A 21,333-nucleotide genomic window follows, 5' to 3' on the forward strand; every position below is an offset into this window, starting at 1 on the left:
CAGTGGCTGCCATAAATTCTGATTCGCATGATGAGAGTGCCACTGTTTGTTGCTTTTGTGTACACCAGGTTATAGGTGATTCTCCAAAGTAGAATACCAGACCAGTTGTTCCTTTTCCTTTGTCTGTATTAACTCCAAAACTACTATCGCTATAACCTGTGATCTTACATCCTCCTTGTCTTTTGTAAATGATTCCATGCTCTTTAGTTCCTTTGATGTAACGTAGTATTTGCTTTACTGCTTTCAGGTGTTGCTCCTTTGGTTCTTGCATGAATCTACTAAGTAGACTGACTGGGTAACATAGATCTGGTCTTGTATGCAATAAGTACCTGAGAGATCCTATCAGGCTTCTGTAGTGTGTTGCATCTACTAGATCTCCTTCTTCAGTCTTTGTTAGTTGAGTTCCTGGAGTCATGGGTGTCTTTGTGTCATTGCAGGATAACATATCAGCGTCTTTGAGTATCTTATTGATGTATCCTGTCTGCTTGATGCCTATCTCACCCCCTGCTTGAATTACTTCGATTCCCAGATAGTATGCTAGCAATCCTAGATCGCTCATATCAAACTTGTTCTTCATCTGAGACTTGAAGATGTCTATTTCCTTCTTTGATGTTCCAGTGACTATCAAGTCATCAACGTAGACTCCAACTATTAGTGTAGAGGCTTCATTTGTTCTTGTATAGATTGCGCTTTCTAAAGTGCACTTCTTGAAGTTAAGTGACTTTAGGGTTTGATCTAATTTCGTATTCCAAGCTCTTGGTGCTTGTCTCAATCCATACAGTGCTTTTGATAGTCTGTAAACTTTTCCTTCATCTCCTGGCTTTATAAATCCTTCTGGTTGTGATACATAAACTTCTTCCTTGAGGTCTCCGTGTAAGAATGCAGATTTCACATCTAGATGATGTACCTCCCAACCTTGATATGCTGCTAAAGCCAACATTAGTCGTACCGTCTCCATACGTGCTACTGGTGCAAAGACTTCGTCAAAGTCTATTCCATGTTGCTGAACGTATCCCTTTGCAACTAGCCTTGCTTTGTGTCTGACAATATTTCCATTTGCATCTTTCTTAGTCTTGAATACCCACTTTAAGCCTATTGCCTTGTGATCTCTTGGCAATTCCGTCAAGCTCCAAGTGTTATTCTTGTTTATTGAGTCTAACTCAGCCTTCATTGCTTCAATCCACTTTCTGTCACTAGATGCTTCCTTGTAATTCCTTGGTTCTTCTTCAGCGAGTAATAATTCATGTGGATCTAACTGAATTTCTTCTGTTTCGTCATATAGTTCTTCGAGACTTCTTAGTCTTACTGGAGTATTGCTGATATTTCCTGTTGTACTTTCAGAAGTGGATGGACCTCCATTTTGTATGTTGCTTGAATTTCCTGCTGAGTTCTGATTGTATGAATATGCTGGCGGGGTTACATAGGAGTCTTGTTCTTCTGTCTGATCTACTCCTGAATCGTCATGATGTGGCCCGCTACTGCCTGGTCCGCTACTGCCTGGACTACTTGGCTCATTTTCTTCTAACTCTGGTGGTATGTCATCTTCATGAACGACAAAGTTCGTCCATTCGGGATTCCCTGAATCTACCGTTTCCATATAACTATCCCAGTTCCATGGTTGACCTTCCATGAACTTTACATCTCTACTGACACATATCTTGTTCTTTGCTGGATCATATAATCTATACGCCTTTGATCCTTCTTCTATTCCAAGATAAACCATAGGTGCGCTTCTATCATCTAACTTCTTTTGTTGAAGTGGTAGTACCTTAGCGTAAGCAGTGCAGCCAAAGACTTTCAAATGTTCTAGATTTGGCTTCCTTCCTTTCAGTGCTTCAAATGGTGTCTTGTTTACCAGGGCTTTTGTCGGAACTCTGTTTAATACGTATATCGCGTGTCGTACTGCTTCACCCCAAAAGTTCTGTGGCATGTTCATTGCCTTTAACATACTGCGAGTAGTGGATAACATCGTCCTGTTTCGCCTTTCTACTACTCCATTTTGCTGTGGGGAGTATGGTGCTGTAAGCTGTCTTGCTATGCCATTTGTTTTGCAATACTTGTTGAATTCAGCCGATGTGAATTCACCTCCTCTATCCGTCCTTAGCATTTTTAACTTGGTCTGCGCTTCCTTTTCCACCTTTTCTTTGAACTCCTTGAATGTTTTGAATGCTTGATCCTTGGAAGTTAGTAAATACGCCCACATGTAGCGAGTACAGTCGTCTACAAGTAAGAATATATACTTCTTCCCAGCATGTGTTGGTGGAGTTATAGGACCACACAAATCTCCATAGACTAAGTCCAGAGGTTTTAAGGATCTGAACTTTGCCTGATTTGGAAATGGTGCCCTACTATGCTTTCCTAATAAGCATGCGTCACAGACTTGACTAGCATGACTTATTTGGGGAACTCCATGTACCAAGTTCTTACGAGTCATTTCTTTAATAGCGTCGAAGTGTAAATGGCCTAACCTCGCGTGCCATAACCATGCTATGTCTTCCGTCTTTGATAGTAAGCAGATTGGTTTTCCTGTCTTCAGTTTGACCTTGTATAGCCTGTTCTTCAATCTCTTGACTCGCATTAGTAGCTTTCTATTTCGATCTCGGATAGTCAGTAAGTCTCCGTCCATAACCACTTTGCAACCAGTTTCTGTAAGTTGTCCGAGGCTCAATATATTGGTCTTCAGACTTGGAATGTAGTATACTTGTGAAACAATCTTTTGTTCTTGATTCATACATTCCAGTAGTATTGAACCTTTGCCTTTAATTTCTACGTGTGACCCATCACCAAAACGTACTTGCCCTGTCACCGTTTCATCTAATTCCCTGAAGTGACTTCGCACTCCTGTCATGTGGTTGCTGGCCCCGTTGTCTAAGTACCATAGATTTTCGTCTCCTGAGGCATAACTTGCTGGTTTTATCTGTTCCTCGTTTAGCAGAGCCCTTTCTTGAACATTTTCTTCTTGTATTGTCATTAACAATACGGGTGCTTCGTCTTCCTCGACGAGGTTTGAATGCTCTTGCACTTCGTCTTTCTCAGAACAATCCTTCCTGTAGTGTCCAAACTTCTGACACTTAAAACATTGGATCTTACTTAAGTCGGTTCTTGCAAACTTCCTCCAGTTTCTTGAATTTCCATTTCTAGGCCTTGATGTAGATCCTTTGTTTCTGGGACTTTGCCTATTTCCGTTGTTTCGCCAATTTCCACGCGTCTGGTTAAACCTACCACGACCGCGGTTTCCAAATTGCCTTCCTCTGTTGTTATCCTGATGTGTAAACATAAGCCTATCTTGGCTTTCCCCTTGATTTCCTTTCTTTAACTTGAGACGTTCTTCATATGTCTTTAACCTTCCGATTGCTTCTTGTAGCGTCATGGTTTCTATATCGGAGTATTGTTCCATAGAGGCAACGATTTGAGTAAACCTATCCGGTACGCCATTTAGGAGTTTGCGTACTAGAGTCGGTTGACTCATAGTCGATCCTACTTCTGTTGCTCGGGTAACGATACTATTGATCTTTGCGGTGAATGAATCAATAGTGTCGTCATCCTTCATTTGCAACATCTCAAATTCTGACATTAGCGTGTGCATACGCGCCTTTTGTACCCGATCTACGCCAACGTGTCTAATCCTTAGATTTTCCCAAATCTCCTTTGCAGTCTTACAACTTGCAACTTGCAATACAACGTCCTCTGGTATTGCTTGAAACAAATATGCAATGGCAGACTTATCTTTCTTCGTGTCTACCGTTGCATTTTCTGCCGGTTCAATCGTTTCCCACAAACCATTCGCTTCAAGAATCGTCTTGATACGAATAGCCCAAACCGTGTAGTTTGTTGGTTTCAGAATCGGACACTGAAACTGGGAAAGAGAATTTCCATTTATCTGATTTTGCCCGGATGTTCCTGACATATCTTCTTTCCGAATAATCTTCATTTTTACTAAACTTTCCTTTTGGTTTCAATATATCTTAACAACCCCGATTCCCCGAATCGTGTAATAATCAAAACAACCAAATCAAACTAATTCGCACTATAACCCCGGAATCAAAACAAACGAACCCTAGATTCCTAACCGTTCGGTTCAACCGACTTCCTAGAACCGAAAATAAATTCTGAAATTGAAACTTTGCGAATTTAAACGAAATTGAAACCTGATCGCGAATTCCCTGCGATGCCTTGCGATTCCCACGCCTAGAGCCTGATGCTCTGATACCACTTTGTTGGCCCGAACTTGGATCTTGATCTCTAACGAGCGTGAATAACTTGAATAATAACAACTTTATAACAATCGAATAAGAGTATATACAATGATTTCGAGAGTAATGAACAATTACAAATGAAACTAACTATCTCTATTTATAGTTTCTAAGAGGCACGAATGAATAGACACAACTCTTCGTGAAAGGGTATGTCTCTAGGATTGTGTGGTTGAGATTGATCTTGAAAAGGTATGTTGATTCTTGGCCATTCATCCGAACCATCGCGTCTCTTGATCCTTTCCTTGGAGTCGGTTCCGAAAGGGTGTGTGTGAGGGACACACCTCTTCGATTAGTGAGGGTAGTTACCAAGTTCCATGTTGTCAACTTTGATCCCTCAATTTAGTAACCGCCTTGTAACCGCCACTTTAATAATAAACTAAGCTATCTATTCTAAACTAACTAACTTATGGATTTAAGAGATTAACTCGGTTTCAGATATTGGCAGGAGGAAGACATCCAATGAAGATAAATTACACGATTGGATTCAAATCTAAGGGGAAAATCACAGCCCTACATCTAGATGTTTTAATCAATGCTGGGATGTCAATAAATGTTAGCCCTATAATACCATGGAATTTCGTTGGTTCACTCAAGAAATACAATTTCGGTACCTTGTCATTTGACATTATACTATGTAAAACCAACAATTCTAGTAAATCCGCAATGCGGGTGTAATATACGAAAAATAATAACTCATATTTGTACTTATCACGGTTAAACAATTTAATATAGCTTTATATAGAGAGAGTCTAACCTAACCATCTTAATAAATTGATGATATATAGGTACTATATATTATTGCCTTATTGTAGTTTTCATTTTATTTTTTTTTAATTGTGCCAGTTTGTAATATTAAATTGATGGGGGATTTGAACACCTTTTGGTTATCCATAAATAAACTACTAGTAGGGTGCTCGCGCGATGCGGCGGGGATGACACTTTGTGTAACACCCCAACCCGGAAGGGCTGACGTGTCACAATAACGGTAACATAAACAAAAGTCATAATTCCATTTATTTATCTGATAAGGATACAACCACACGACCATTAAAATAAGATTAATATACAAGCGGAGACATTCATCTTAATTAACTAACATCTTCAGATTTATTCCTAGGCTTTATTCTTCTCTCTTTTCCCCTCCCAAAGTAACCTGTGGACCTGTATATACAAAAAGTTTACGGAATGAGCCGAATGCTCAGTACGGAATTTTAGGCTCAAATAACAAATAATGCTTTATATGAAATCTTATCCGGATGGAACCTTATGCGAAAATAATACGATGCAAGAACATAATTTCATAATCATATCTTACGGATGTACCCATGAGCAAACTTAAAACGTGACAATACACAGGTAGCTACTCCTGCATAATTATCACATGAGATGGCGAATTGGCATACCCGTTATCCACCTCCTTATAGGATCGATCCATACGCCTCCTAATAGCCTTATGTACCACACTTGTACTTAAGAGACGCCGTGAACTGATCTCTCCGTCACGGATGGAGCACATGATGTTGATGCCACAACAACATGCTCGTGGGACACTCCACGAGAAGCGATACTCAGGGTATCAGAGTACAAATGGTCTTATTCACATAACTTATAAAACTTATTTTCATAACAAAACGGAACATATATTGGAACATGCGATAATGAGTATAACAACATAATACTATCGCATGACATGAAAGTTAAATCAAATGTTTAGGATAGAAATCGAACGGACTGTCAAATGAATCGATAATCAAAGACGTGAGGAGTTTTTTAAAAGATATAGTAACTTAGTGGTTTATAACAATTTGAATATGAAGCAATAAAGAGTGGGGTAAGGATCCGTACCTTAATAACTCCAAAGTGAAGCTACCTTGTGCTAATATTTTAGATTTATACGGGCAGAGTTTAGACTACTGATTAATCTTTTAACCTAATTTAAATAACATGCACACAAACTAGGTTAGTAACTTAATACAGCATTTACGTCAATTCACGAGATCAAACCCTCACAACTATTATCAAGTGTAATACTTAACAATTCAATCGGATTCATAACGAATAACAGAGCATAGTCCGAATTCGAACAGCACTCAAATATTCAAGTTGAAATCACGACGAATAATCAAAGTACAAGCTCAATTTGAGCAGCACTCGGACAATCGTTGGATAGTTATAATCGATCGGACGTTGAATCGTAATAGCGATCGAGTTATTACCCTGATTGCGGCAGCAATTCGAGATGATTAGTGTGTGTTGTGTAGTAATCGAACTATATCTCAGTGAATATTGTGAATTTTTCCGTCGAAGTAATACCAAAATTCAAGTGCCACTGCCCCCTATTTATAGCTGGAAAATGCTCCCCCTCGCGCCACGCGAAAGAGATATGTGTACCCGTCGCGTGGCGCGACGGGTCTACTTCCTAGCCTAGGTTGTTTCGTGTCCTACATAGCTTTGCTGAGTAAATGTACGAATAATTTCCAATTCTACAGCAAAATTAGAAGATAAATATCCACTAGGGTTTAACCCCCCTGAGTTTTAGGGGCCCTGATCCTGATTCCGATTGTTTCAAAAATTTTAGGGTTAGTGCAGATTTACTTAGGTGTCTTAATTAGGGTTTTCTAGTAGTTAATTTATAAATTACTTTTTATTTCTAGAATAATGATTTTAAATTTATGGGTATTACAACTATTACCCCCCTTAAAAGAAATTTCGTCCTCGAAATTTTTTCAAATAAGAATATAACCTATTGCATAAGTAACAGAAACGAAACTTTCCTAGCAGAGTTACTAACTTATATAACCAGAATCTCCTAACCACACATGTGTATCTAAAATTCATAACTAAGATCATGACTATACTTGTCAATTACCTTATATATGTGCCCTAATGGTCCTTCTTAAAATATCTTACCGTATGAAAAGTTAATAGAGACTTATAGATACTTAGAGTGACTATTAGTACTGACATTTCCTACATAGATATACTTAGTCATAGCTAAATGTAACACCCCAAAATATAAAATTTACATATACATATGTAAATTATAAATTGGTCATAACCAAATGTAACATAACTAGGAATAATTAACCTAGTTAGTAAATTGAATTGGAAAAAAAAACAATAAGGAAAAACATGAAATAGATAACCATTTTACAAAATATGGAACTATAGGGACTAAAAGAGGCAAAAGGGAAAAATGTTTTTAATTAAAACAAATAAACACCAAAACACACACACATGTGTGTGTTTGGTCGACGTTTACACAGAGCCAGGAGAAGGGTTCTTTTCAAAACCCTAAACTCACTAAAATCCATCAAAATCTAAGGGAAATCGAGTTGGAAATTAGGGCTTTAACTAAATTCATGATCAACCATGCTAGGAGATCACAAGGTATGTCGAATTTTATCATTTGGTGATATCTTGAAATTTGGATAAACATTCATGAACGAAATTCTTGTGTGCATGATGAATATTATAGTTGAATTGATATGAGTATGAGTCTAGGAACAAACCCTAGATGAGAACTTGATGAATTAGTGTCATAAATTAGAGATTTAATGATTACCCATATATGTGTTAAGTGGATTTTTATGATATTATGATGAACACTTGAAAAGTGATGGTAAATCTGAGAAAAAAAAAATTGATGATGAGATATAAGTTCTAGATGTGCTTAATGCACACAAGACATAGAGGTTTGATTTTGATGTTAAAACTTGGTTAATGGTTAACCATGAATTGGATAATAGATGCGTATGAATCTCGCCTACAAGGTGCTCGTTAAAATTCCTAAGTGAAATCGTGTTGTCTACTAGTTTGTATGTAGAGTTTGATTTGATGATTAAGTAGTGGGTTTATGACATCTCTTAGCCTACAATCATTGTGTTATAGGTTTCTAACCATTAACAAATAGTTTAATAAGGGTTTTAGCCATGGAAAAGTGTTGCGTTTGATGATTTGGGTCGAATTCGAAAGAACCCTAAACATGATTTCCGTAGCTTTTTATATGGGTTTTTACTAATCTTAAAAAAATCATATAAAATCAACCGTTTATCCGTTTCGGGTGTTCCATACCTTTTCGGAAAGCTTATGAAGTAAATTTTTACTGTTTTCAATCATAAGAAACAAATGTGGTTGTTAAATAGGTCAAAAAGGCGAATTAAAACTGCTGTTCAGAACTTGAAAGCTGTCAAAAAAATGAAAATATAGTTGCTGAACTGATTTTATAAAAATCATATAAAATCATAGAAAATTCGTTAGAAGGTGTACCTTATATGTTTGCAAAGGTATTGGAGTGTTCTACGATCCATCTTTGAACATGTTGATCTAATTCAGATTTTAAACGGGTCAAAATGGTCAATTACAGCAGCTAAATAGAAAATCGCTGCACATAAATAATGTTTTTATTAACCAAGAAAAAGACATAGGATTGCATATACTTGCTTTAGGCATGAAGTATTGATTGTTGGGAACAAATGGCACTTTATGTGACATGCTTAAAGTGTTTAAAATCACTTACTAACTAGTTGTATAAGTAACTTCACTAACGGGTCAAACGGTTAGTGAATGAAAAGAATTATGGTATGAAACTAATTGTTGAATATATGGCATGTTTTGATTGATAAGTGTGTAAAAAAAAGGGGGTCCATAGGGTGTTGGACATTATATAGAATGACCAATCTAACCATCTTATGGATGTCATGATATAGTTGACTCTAAACAAGCTAGGTGGGAGCTTGGAAAGGAACGGGTCAAACGGATCATGGATGCGAAGAATGTTTGCGCGAACGCGAGGTAAGTAAAGCTTACGCCCAATTGTAGTAAACGTATGTATATTATAGATGATAAATGTGACAACCGATTACATTCGAAATTGAAGTTCCGACACTAAGCGATGTGAGTCGGAACGAATAAAAATGATCAAAACCATGGTTAATGGTAAAATGGACAAAAGGGTAATTTAGTCGTGAATCGACTAAGAATTTATAAGATTTCTTTAAGGTTACCTTATAGCGAAACTTGAAATGGGTCGGATGTGTGAAGGGGATATTAAAAGTCATGTTTTGACATAAGTATAAATGTTTGGTCATAAATACCAAATGGGTCAAATGGTGGTGATGACACCATTTGACAATATCGACTAATGTTTGGTTGTTAAGTTAAATGTTCACAGGAGTGAACGGGAAGTGGATTATTGCGTTGCTATAAAGTAGCGGCTAATAAAAGAAAGGTACAAAACGGGTCTATATGTTGACTCAAGCCAGGTACGCATTAATTAGATCATGGCGATATGCGTAGTTATATTTTAGAATATAAGTTACTATGAAATATAGCGATGATATCGCCACATTGAATATTTGATCAAACAAAACAAAACCTGACATTCCAGGTACTACCGTAAATTACGGTAGAACCGTAATTTACGGTGGTTGTGATATGGTTTACGGAGCAGATCTCCTGGTTTACGGTGACCAGACATTTCCAGGTCTCACCGTAAATTACGGTGATACCGTAATTTACGGTGGATTCAGAATCACTTTTTTATATTTTTGTTATTTCTAATGTGGCATTAAGCCTTGGGATTATGTTATTATATAACAACGTCAAAACTAATGATTTTAACGGTTTTGATCATAGGTGAATGCCAAGAGTGTCCGGATGAAGATCAAGCTCGATGAGGAACCGAACACAATAAAATCTAACACTCGGGATTAAAGCTTCCGCACGGCGTTACGCCATATCTTTTAAACGACGAACTTATTTATATTACGTTGAAAACTTTTAAGTTGTAAAAGTTTTTTTTTAGATTACTTGTATTTTCTAAGAATACTTAATCGCAATTTCATGTTTATTTTCGATATTTATACGAAAACCTTTAAAATTATAACATGGGTGTTACAAGTTGGTATCAGAGCCTTGGTTTAAGAGATTCAAGTATGGTGGGGAAAACCATTCTTGGACTTAAACCTTACGCTCTTGATAAAGAATAGTGTTCGGTTCGAGGCTTGATCGCAAATCCGGTAAGTGCATGTATGCTGATGGTCTAGTGTTTTAAAGTATTGTAAATAACACATAGGGTTGCCGTGTAATACACATTACCCCAACTAAATGATTGATATAGTTGACAAAAATACGCGCGTTGACGCTTATAGTAGAAAAAGCCTTGTATTATAATACAGGGGATTATTGAAGTTGACATTACTAACTTTTGTGAATGTCTTGATTTAAGGACACTTGCATTTAAAGATGACAAAGGACAAACAAATTAAGGATGTGATAGAGGAATAGTCCGAGGCATGACAAGAGGAACATGCTCACTAAGGACTAAATCGCATAAAGACCGCGAACAAGGTTAATGGCAAGAGACGCCCGTCAGGGCAAGCATTATCAGGTGCGTGCTTTTAAATATAATCGCGCAATTAGCAATATGCAACAAACATGTAAAGAATGATTGTCGCATATGTAAATTACAAACTTGGGAAACCTGAATAGAATACATATCCAGGATATTATTTCCAAGAAAACTAAATAGAGGTGTTACTTACATGGGGTGTGATGTGAAAACTATAATAAGGTCGTGTATGTCATGTGTTAATCGCTTACTCTGGCCAAGTAAGCAGTGGCATATGATACCATGAGTTTCTTATAGCAGACACATTTACATCTGATGTAGTAAGGACGGGATAAATGGGACAAATTAAGAAGGTACCCAAAAGAATCAAATGAGCAAAATATTTGATAATAATGTAAACGCACAGCCGAGAGACGGAAGCGTACTACATTAGGAAAACGAGCCCAAGTGAAGGGACAAAGAAACATGTAAAATGATGTAGACATGAATTGGGAGGGGGTGTACTTACACTCGAACCCGGAAAACGAAAGCATGTAAAATGATTTAGACATGAATTGGGAGGGGGTGTACTTACACTCGAACCCGGAAAATGAAAGCATGTAAAATGATTTAGACATGAATTGGGAGGGAGTGTACTTACACTCGAACCCGGAAAATGAAAGCATGTAAAATGATTTAGACATGAATTGGGAGGGAGTGTACTTACACTCGAACCCGGAGAACGCAAGCATGTAAAATGATTTAGACAAGTGTTTGGGAGGGAGTGTACTTACACTCGAACCCGGAAAATGCGGATGTCTCTAAACGAGTCGTTTTTGTAAAACGCCAAACTTGAGAACAAAGTAGGAATATAAAAGCGAAACGAAGTCATAATGCGTACCGTAAGGGTTGCAATAATAACGACTTCGGTAAAACACCCGGTTGGTGGGTAAGGATTTAAACACATGCGTAGACCGAGAAACGGGAACTCGGATGGAAAGTTAAAAGACTTGGATTTTGAGTCATTACTAAAAGATGACAAGATAAAGTAAATAGAAGTTTTGATAAATCATGTTCAACTATTTTAAAGTTGAACGGGTCGAACAAATATTGAAGTTTGACATTCATAAGTGACGAATTTTCACACGAACAAGTTAAACGGGTTAGATAAAACGAAACATTGGAAAAGATAAAGAACCCGGTAATGGGACGAGATTGAATGCAAATATGAGCGCAAACCGAAGAAAGGAAAGCGCGAGATATTAATGAACCCATGTAATGGGTCGGAATTAAATATGAGATGATTGTGGACACGAATCACAGTCGGCATGAGCGAAATTTTGATGCAAAAAAAAAAAAAAAAAAAAACAAAAAAGAAAAAAAAAACAAACAAACAAATAATTTTCAAATATAAAAAGGAGAATCTACGGGATCATTATAACCTTCGGGTTAGAAACAATGTAATGGTCTACGGGACTAAACTGACCCATGGGTCACGAATAGAAAGGGAAGGAATCATAAAGGCAACGCCCTAAAGAGGTGAAAGCCTAAATAAATAGCCTACGAGGCCAAGTAAAAGAATCTACGGGTTACGTAGACGAGCGGGGGAACCAGTAGAGAATTCCCACATAAAACTAGACTGTAAAAGAATAAATTACAGATTGTCAATGTCCTGGTATGGATAATTGACAAAAGATAAAGAAAAGATCCTAAACTAAAACTTTGGTTTTAGTAAGAAATAACGTTTTTACAAATATATATGCTGATAGGAAATTGAATATTAAGCATGAAAGGTTCAAGTTTTGACACTGATAGGCGCAAGACGTTATGTTTGAAAAGTGATATTTTCGAAAATGAAATTTTGATATAAATTAAATATGATATGACGCGATCACGGTCAAGAACTGCAATGTGAAGTAGAATCACATTATAACCAAGCAAGCTGTAAAAAGTAACTGGACTAATAAGTCTAGTTAGCGAGACCGGTTAAGGTCAGCAATTAAAATCAAGAAATTTGGTTTGCTTGTAAGCGGTGGATTCGGTATAACTAAATCGAATGAATAAATTTGAAAACAAAAGAAATTGTTGCTAAAAGTGAAAATTCTCACTAAAGACCTTTAAACGGGTCAAAGTAATGGATTCATAAAGAATTCCATAGTATATGAAAGCGATGGATATCGCTAAGTTAACTAAACTAGTGGAAATAACAAAATTACGTTATTTCAAGTTGCATTATGTCGTATGAGATGTGTAGACAATTAGTAACCAAAAAGATGTTACCATACTTTTCTGGTACTAATAACGATTGGTTAAAAATATAAGTAATGTTTAAAAGAATTCTAGGATCGAATACATTGAGTTTAAACTCGATGAATTATGTAAGAAAAGGTTTCGAGGACGAAACCTCTTTAAGGGGGGTAGACTTGTAACACCCCAAAATATAAAATTTACATATACATATGTAAATTATAAATTGGTCATAACCAAATGTAACATAACTAGGAATAATTAACCTAGTTAGTAAATTGAATTGGAAAAAAAAAACAATAAGGAAAAACATGAAATAGATAACCATTTTACAAAATATGGAACTATAGGGACTAAAAGAGGCAAAAGGGAAAAATGTTTTTAATTAAAACAAATAAACACCAAAACACACACACATGTGTGTGTTTGGTCGACGTTTACACAGAGCCAGGAGAAGGGTTCTTTTCAAAACCCTAAACTCACTAAAATCCATCAAAATCAAAGGGAAATCGAGTTGGAAATTAGGGCTTTAACTAAATTCATGATCAACCATGCTAGGAGATCACAAGGTATGTCGAATTTTATCATTTGGTGATATCTTGAAATTTGGATAAACATTCATAAACGAAATTCTTGTGTGCATGATGAATATTATAGTTGAATTGATATGAGTATGAGTCTAGGAACAAACCCTAGATGAGAACTTGATGAATTAGTGTCATAAATTAGAGATTTAATGATTACCCATATATGTGTTAAGTGGATTTTTATGATATTATGATGAACACTTGAAAAGTGATGGTAAATCTGAGAAAAAAAAAAAATTGATGATGAGATATAAGTTCTAGATGTGCTTAATGCACACAAGACATAGAGGTTTGATTTTTGATGTTAAAACTTGGTTAATGGTTAACCATGAATTGGATAATAGATGCGTATGAATCTCGCCTACAAGGTGCTCGTTAAAATTCCTAAGTGAAATCGTGTTGTCTACTAGTTTGTATGTAGAGTTTGATTTGATGATTAAGTAGTGGGTTTATGACATCTCTTAGCCTACAATCATTGTGTTATAGGTTTCTAACCATTAACAAATAGTTTAATAAGGGTTTTAGCCATGGAAAAGTGTTGCGTTTGATGATTTGGGTCAAATTCGAAAGAACCCTAAACATGATTTCCGTAGCTTTTTATATGGGTTTTTACTAATCTTAAAAAAATCATATAAAATCAACCGTTTATCCGTTTCGGGTGTTCCATACCTTTTCGGAAAGCTTATGAAGTAAATTTTTACTGTTTTCAATCATAAGAAACAAATGTGGTTGTTAAATAGGTCAAAAAGGCGAATTAAAACTGCTGTTCAGAACTTGAAAGCTGTCAAAAAAATGAAAATATAGTTGCTGAACTGATTTTATAAAAATCATATAAAATCATAGAAAATTCGTTAGAAGGTGTACCTTATATGTTTGCAAAGGTATTGGAGTGTTCTACGATCCATCTTTGAACATGTTGATCTAATTCAGATTTTAAACGGGTCAAAATGGTCAATTACAGCAGCTAAATAGAAAATCGCTGCACATAAATAATGTTTTTATTAACCAAGAAAAAGACATAGGATTGTATATACTTGCTTTAGGCATGAAGTATTGATTGTTGGGAACAAATGGCACTTTATGTGACATGCTTAAAGTGTTTAAAATCACTTACTAACTAGTTGTATAAGTAACTTCACTAACGGGTCAAACGGTTAGTGAATGAAAAGAATTATGGTATGAAACTAATTGTTGAATATATGGCATGTTTTGATTGATAAGTGTGTAAAAAAAAGGGGGTCCATAGGGTGTTGGACATTATATAGAATGACCAATCTAACCATCTTATGGATGTCATGATATAGTTGACTCTAAACAAGCTAGGTGGGAGCTTGGAAAGGAACGGGTCAAACGGATCATGGATGCGAAGAATGTTTGCGCGAACGCGAGGTAAGTAAAGCTTACGCCCAATTGTAGTAAACGTATGTATATTATAGATGATAAATGTGACAACCGATTACATTCGAAATTGAAGTTCCGACACTAAGCGATGTGAGTCGGAACGAATAAAAATGATCAAAACCATGGTTAATGGTAAAATGGACAAAAGGGTAATTTAGTCGTGAATCGACTAAGAATTTATAAGATTTCTTTAAGGTTACCTTATAGCGAAACTTGAAATGGGTCGGATGTGTGAAGGGGATATTAAAAGTCATGTTTTGACATAAGTATAAATGTTTGGTCATAAATACCAAATGGGTCAAATGGTGGTGATGACACCATTTGACAATATCGACTAATGTTTAGTTGTTAAGTTAAATGTTCACAGGAGTGAACGGGAAGTGGATTATTGCGTTGCTATAAAGTAGCGGCTAATAAAAGAAAGGTACAAAACGGGTCTATATGTTGACTCGAGCCAGGTACGCATTAATTAGATCATGGCGATATGCGTAGTTATATTTTAGAATATAAGTTACTATGAAATATAGCGATGATATCGCCACATTGAATATTTGATCAAACAAAACAAAACCTGACATTCCAGGTACTACCGTAAATTACGGTAGAACCGTAATTTACGGTGGTTGTGATATGGTTTACGGAGCAGATCTCCTGGTTTACGGTGACCAGACATTTCCAGGTCTCACCGTAAATTACGGTGATACCGTAATTTACGGTGGATTCAGAATCACTTTTTTATATTTTTGTTATTTCTAATGTGGCATTAAGCCTTGGGATTATGTTATTATATAACAACGTCAAAACTAATGATTTTAACGGTTTTGATCATAGGTGAATGCCAAGAGTGCCCGGATGAAGATCAAGCTCGATGAGGAACCGAACACAATAAAATCTAACACTCGGGATTAAAGCTTCCGCACGGCGTTACGCCATATCTTTTAAACGACGAACTTATTTATATTACGTTGAAAACTTTTAAGTTGTAAAAGTTTTTTTTAGATTACTTGTATTTTCTAAGAATACTTAATCGCAATTTCATGTTTATTTTCGATATTTATACGAAAACCTTAAAAATTATAACATGGGTGTTACACTAAAATATCTTCTCATAAGGTAAAGCATAAATGACCGTAAACAGAAACAAATGAACATATATCAAATAGCAAGATTTACCGTTACTCGACTAAAATTCTATTGCGAGAATAGATTAGGGTATAGAGAACGAATTGATTCTTCAGATTCCCATGTTGTTTCGTGTTCAGAGTGATTTTTCCAAAGGACTTTAACAAACGGAATTACTTTCCTACGCAAAACCCTTTCTTGTCGATCTAAGATGGCTTCTAGTTCCTCTTCGTAGGACAAATCTTCGTGAATTGTAAGTAACGGATAACTAATGACATGGAGTGGATGATAATTATATCCTCTTAAAGAGGATACATGAAAAACGTTATGAACGTGAGAGAGTTGAGGCGGTAAAGCCAGTCGATATGACACTTCCCCAATTCTTTCAAGGATTTTAAACGGACCAATGAAACGGGGACTAAGTTTTCCTTTAATTCCAAATCTACGAACGCCACGCCAAGGTGATACCTTTAAGAATACGTGGTCACCAATTTTAAATTCGAGGGGTCGCCTATCTTGATCTGCATAGCTCTTTTGTCTACTCTGAGCTTCTTTCAGTTTTTCTCGGGCCATAGTGACTTTTTCATTTGTAATCTGAACTAATTCTGGCCCTTCAAGGATCTTTTCTCCGACTTCATCCCAGCATAATGGTGCGCGACATTTCCGACCGTACAAAAGTTCAAAAGGTGCCATGCCAATACTTGCTTGCCAACTATTGTTGTAAGCGAACTCAACAAGACATAAATATTCATCCCAGTTTCCAGACCATTCAAGTGCGCATGCTCGGAGCATGTCTTCCAAGGTCTGAATCGTGCGTTCTGACTGCCCATCTGTTTGTGGATGGAAAGCCGTACTAAATTTTAGTCGTGTCCCCCAAGCTGCCTGAAAACCTTTCCAAAATCGTGAGGTGAAACGTGGGTCTCTATCGGAAACAATGGAAGATGGTGTGCCATGGAGTCGAATAATTTCTTGAAGAAATATTCGGATAACTTATTAACCGAAAATCCTTGCTGAATTGGTAGAAAATGTGCTGACTTTGATAATCTATCGACAACAACCCATACAACATCATTCTTCTTGAATGTCTTAGGTAAACGAGTAACAAAATCCATTGTGATCTCATCCCACTTCCATATGGGAGTATCCAATGGCTGAAATAGACCGCTTGCTCGTTTGTGTTCAATTTTCACTTGTTGGCAAGTGAGGCATTTACTTACGTATCGAGCAACGTCTTCCTTCATGCCATTCCACCAGAAGTTCTGTCTTAAATCTCTATACATCTTGGTAGATCCTGGGTGAATCGAAAATGGTGAGCTGTGAGCTTCGGCTAACAATGACTCACGAAGGGTGGAGTCATCGGGTACACAAAGTCTTTTGCCGCACCAAATCACCCCCTGATGGTCTATACTAAATTCAGATTGCTTACCCACCTCGAGATTTTGCACAATTGCCCAAAGTTCTCCATCTTGCTTTTGTGCTTCTTTGATCTGGGATATGAGGTTGGGTTCAATCTGCATTCTAGCTAGATATCCATCAGATTTACTAACCTGAAGCCAAATGTCCATCCTTTCGAGATCCCTCCTAATATGAGGTTGAATTTGTAGGCAAGATATAGTCCCGGAATTCTTTCGGCTTAATGCGTCAGCTACAACATTGGCTTTGCCTGGATGGTATTGAATATTTGCGTCATAATCTTTTAAAAGTTCTAACCACCTTCTTTGCCTCATATTTAGCTCCTTCTGCGTAAATATATACTTGAGGCTCTTGTGGTCGGTAAAGATGTCACAACTTTCACCATACAGATAATGTCGCCAAATCTTAAGTGCAAAGACGACTGCGGCTAGTTCTAAATCATGTGTAGGATAGTTAACTTCATAAGGCTTCAACTGATGGGAGGCATAAGCGATAACCTTCCCATGTTGCATTAGCACACAACCTAATCCTTTCTTTGAGGCATCACTGTAGACTTGGTAACCTCCTGATCCAGAAGGGAGAGCGAGTATCGGAGAGGATACGAGTCGTTTCTTTAATTCTTCAAAGCTTTTCTCTTGTTCCTCATTCCATGAGTACTTCACCCCTTTCCTTAGGAGTTTTGTGAGTGGTAAAGCAATTACCGAGAATCTTTCAACAAATCTTCGGTAATAGCCAGCAAGACCCAAGAAACTTCGTATTTCGGTAACAGAAGTGGGTTTTGGCCATTTTGTAATAGCTTCAACCTTTGTTGGGTCTACCATAATTCCCTCTGCTGATATGACATGACCTAGAAATGACACTTGGCTAAGCCAAAAGTCACATTTGGAGAACTTCGCGTACAACTTCTCATGGCGCAAGGTTCCAAGTACTTCATGTAGATGTGCTTCATGCTCTTCGCGACTCTTAGAATACACCAGAATGTCATCGATAAAGACAATAACGAATTTGTCTAGGAATTGGTGAAATACGCGATTCATCAAATCCATGAAGACTGCGGGTGCATTAGTTAGCCCAAAGGGCATAACCAAAAATTCGTAATGACCATATCGAGTACGAAAAGCGGTCTTGGGAACATCATCATTCTTGACCTTTAGCTGATGGTACCCAGACCTCAGGTCGATTTTTGAGAAGAACTGAGCCCCCTGAAGTTGATCAAAGAGATCATCAATGCGAGGCAGAGGATACTGATTACGAATAGTAATCTTGTTCAGCTCTCGGTAGTCAATACATAAACGCATACTACCGTCTTTCTTCTTCACAAATAAGACCGGAGCACCCCAAGGTGAAACACTAGGTCTTATGAATCCTAGATCTAACAATTCTTGCAATTGTTCCTTCAATTCCTTCAGTTCCATCGGGGCCATACGGTATGGAGCTTTAGAAATAGGTTCGGCACCAGGGATCAAGTCGATGGTGAATTCTAACTGACGGTCGGGTGGTAATCCCGGGAGTTCATCCGGAAATACATCAGGATATTCACGAACAACGGAGTGGCTATCGATACTCTTAATACTAGCAGAAGTATCCTTAATCGATGCTAGGAATCCAGCACAGCCGTTTGATATGGATTTTCGAGCCTTAAGCGCAGACATAATTTTAAGAGATTTATGAGCTTTAGTTCCCTGATATATAATATCAGGATGATGAAGATCACCGAAAATAACACGGCGAGAATGACAATCTATAGTTACGTGGTGTCGAGATAACCAATCTATTCCTAGAATAACATCAAAGTCACACATATGTATAGGAAATAGGTCTGCCTTACACACAATAGATTCAATACAGATCAGACAATCTTTATATACGTAAGTGATTACGGATGAAGTTCCTATGGGAGTGGAAATGGTTAAAGCATGATCTAAGAGAGTTGGTCTTATCGGAAGATACTTAGTAAACGAGTGGGATACTAAAGAATGGGTCGCTCCTGTATCGAATAACACATAGATACTATGTTCACCAATCTGAAGGGTTCCAGATACAGTACCTGGAATATTAGCAGTGTCAGTAGCAGAAAGTGCGAAAACTCTTCCTCCAACATTGGGTTGATTATTCTTCTTAGTATCTTTCTTAGGACATTCCTTGATCATGTGTCCAGTTTGGCCACATCTAAAGCATGCTCCTGTACTTCGGTGACATACGTCCTGATGTCTCTTACCACAAGTATTACATAGAGGATATGTAATCTGATTCGGGTTTACTTGTTGATTCAGTGGTTGAGCTCTAATAGGTTCTGCATACAACTGAATCTGGTTTTGAGCAGGCCTCGGGTTTTGAAGTCTAGGTTGCCATGGACGTGCTTGATTTCCAGAGTTTTGATTTCCTTGTACTTTACGATATTGATGCTGTGGCGTAGTGGATGATTGGCCGATTTCTTGCTTAAATTGGCCTTCCCTATTTCTCTTCTTATTATCCCCAGTTCGAGATAGGAATTCTTTCCTTTCGAATTCAAAAGTTTTGATTTCATCAGCAACTTCGGTGATATCCTTACATTTCATGTACATGATCGACTTCCGAATTCGATCATTAACTGCCCACTTGCATTTTTCTGCCTGGACTTCTGCTGATCCGGCAACATCTCCTACAATACTAGCCAACCTTGAAAATCGAGTAATGAACTCAGAGGCTGGTTCATCACTCCCCTGTCGAATTATTGCATACTCCCTGATATAAGCTTCTTTATCAGCGGTCGAAAAATACTTGTCGTAAAAGATATTACGAAAGTCGACCCATGAAAGATTAGCGTCAAAATCATCCCCTCCTTTGACTTGCTTATATCCTTCCCACCAAGTTTGTGCGTCATCTTCAAATTTGTAGGTAGCCAATCTAACTTTGTATTGCTCCGGAACTCCAAGAACTCCGAAGATCTTTTCAACATGAGCTATCCAGTTTCTTGCTTCGACTGGATTAGTAGCGTGACTAAAGGATTTCGGCTTTTGTTTTTGGAATTTACTAATCCATATGTCTATACTATAAGTAATATTGTTAGTGGTATTCTCACGAGTTTCACCACCAGAGGTTGGATTAGTGTTAGTGCGTTCTGGATGACGAGTTTGTTGAATAACGGCCTCAGCTGTTTGGGCAACAAGGTTTGGAAGCAACCCAGCAACAGCCTGGTTGATAGCATTAATTATGTTTGGATCAACTGGAGTCTCATTCGAAGAAGTGTTGTTACGTTCATGGTTAGTACGAGTATTCCTACGTGGCGGACGACGAGGAGGCATCTATAAGAATAGACATAGGAGTTAAACCAAATAAGAGATCAAGTTGAATCCTATCATAGATATCTACCCATTCCTCACAGGTCTTAATTACTATCTTCAAGTTTTCTACAGGAAAGAGCCTTTGCTCTGATACCATAGCTGTAACACCCCAACCCGGAAGGGCTGACGTGTCACAATAACGGTAACATAAACAAAAGTCATAATTCCATTTATTTATCTGATAAGGATACAACCACACGACCATTAAAATTAAGATTAATATACAAGCGGAGACATTCATCTTAATTAACTAACATCTTCTGATTTATTCCTAGGCTTTATTCTTCTCTCTTTTCCCCTCCCAAAGTAACCTGTGGACCTGTATATACAAAAAGTTTACGGAATGAGCCGAATGCTCAGTACGGAATTTTAGGCTCAAATAACAAATAATTCTTTATATGAAATCTTATCCGGATGGAACCTTATGCGAAAATGATACGATGCAAGAACATAATTTCATAATCATATCTTACGGATGTACCCATGAGCAAACTTAAAACGTGACAATACACAGGTAGCTACTCCTGCATAATTATCACATGAGATGGCGAATTGGCATACCCGTTATCCACCTCCTTATAGGATCGATCCATACGCCTCCTAATAGCCTTATGTACCACATTTGTACTTAAGAGACGCCGTGAACTGATCTC

General features: G+C 37.3%; 1 long non-coding RNA gene across 2 annotated transcripts; it reads left to right on the forward strand.

The window, feature by feature from the left end:
- The first annotated feature begins 7,277 nt into the window (after positions 1-7,277).
- LOC110937418 lies at positions 7,278-15,904 on the forward strand. Of its 2 annotated transcripts, none has more exons than XR_002590784.2 (6): positions 7,278-7,646; positions 8,966-9,520; positions 9,894-13,403; positions 14,726-14,810; positions 15,176-15,280; positions 15,654-15,904. It is a non-coding gene; the product is annotated as an uncharacterized LOC110937418 (long non-coding RNA). The 2 variants fall into 2 exon arrangements; XR_002590785.2 differs by having other exon boundaries at positions 15,190-15,280.
- Positions 15,905-21,333: the final 5,429 nt, after the last annotated feature.

This window comes from Helianthus annuus, chromosome 4 (assembly GCF_002127325.2).
Source record: "Helianthus annuus cultivar XRQ/B chromosome 4, HanXRQr2.0-SUNRISE, whole genome shotgun sequence".
NCBI classification, from domain to species: domain Eukaryota; kingdom Viridiplantae; phylum Streptophyta; class Magnoliopsida; order Asterales; family Asteraceae; genus Helianthus; species Helianthus annuus.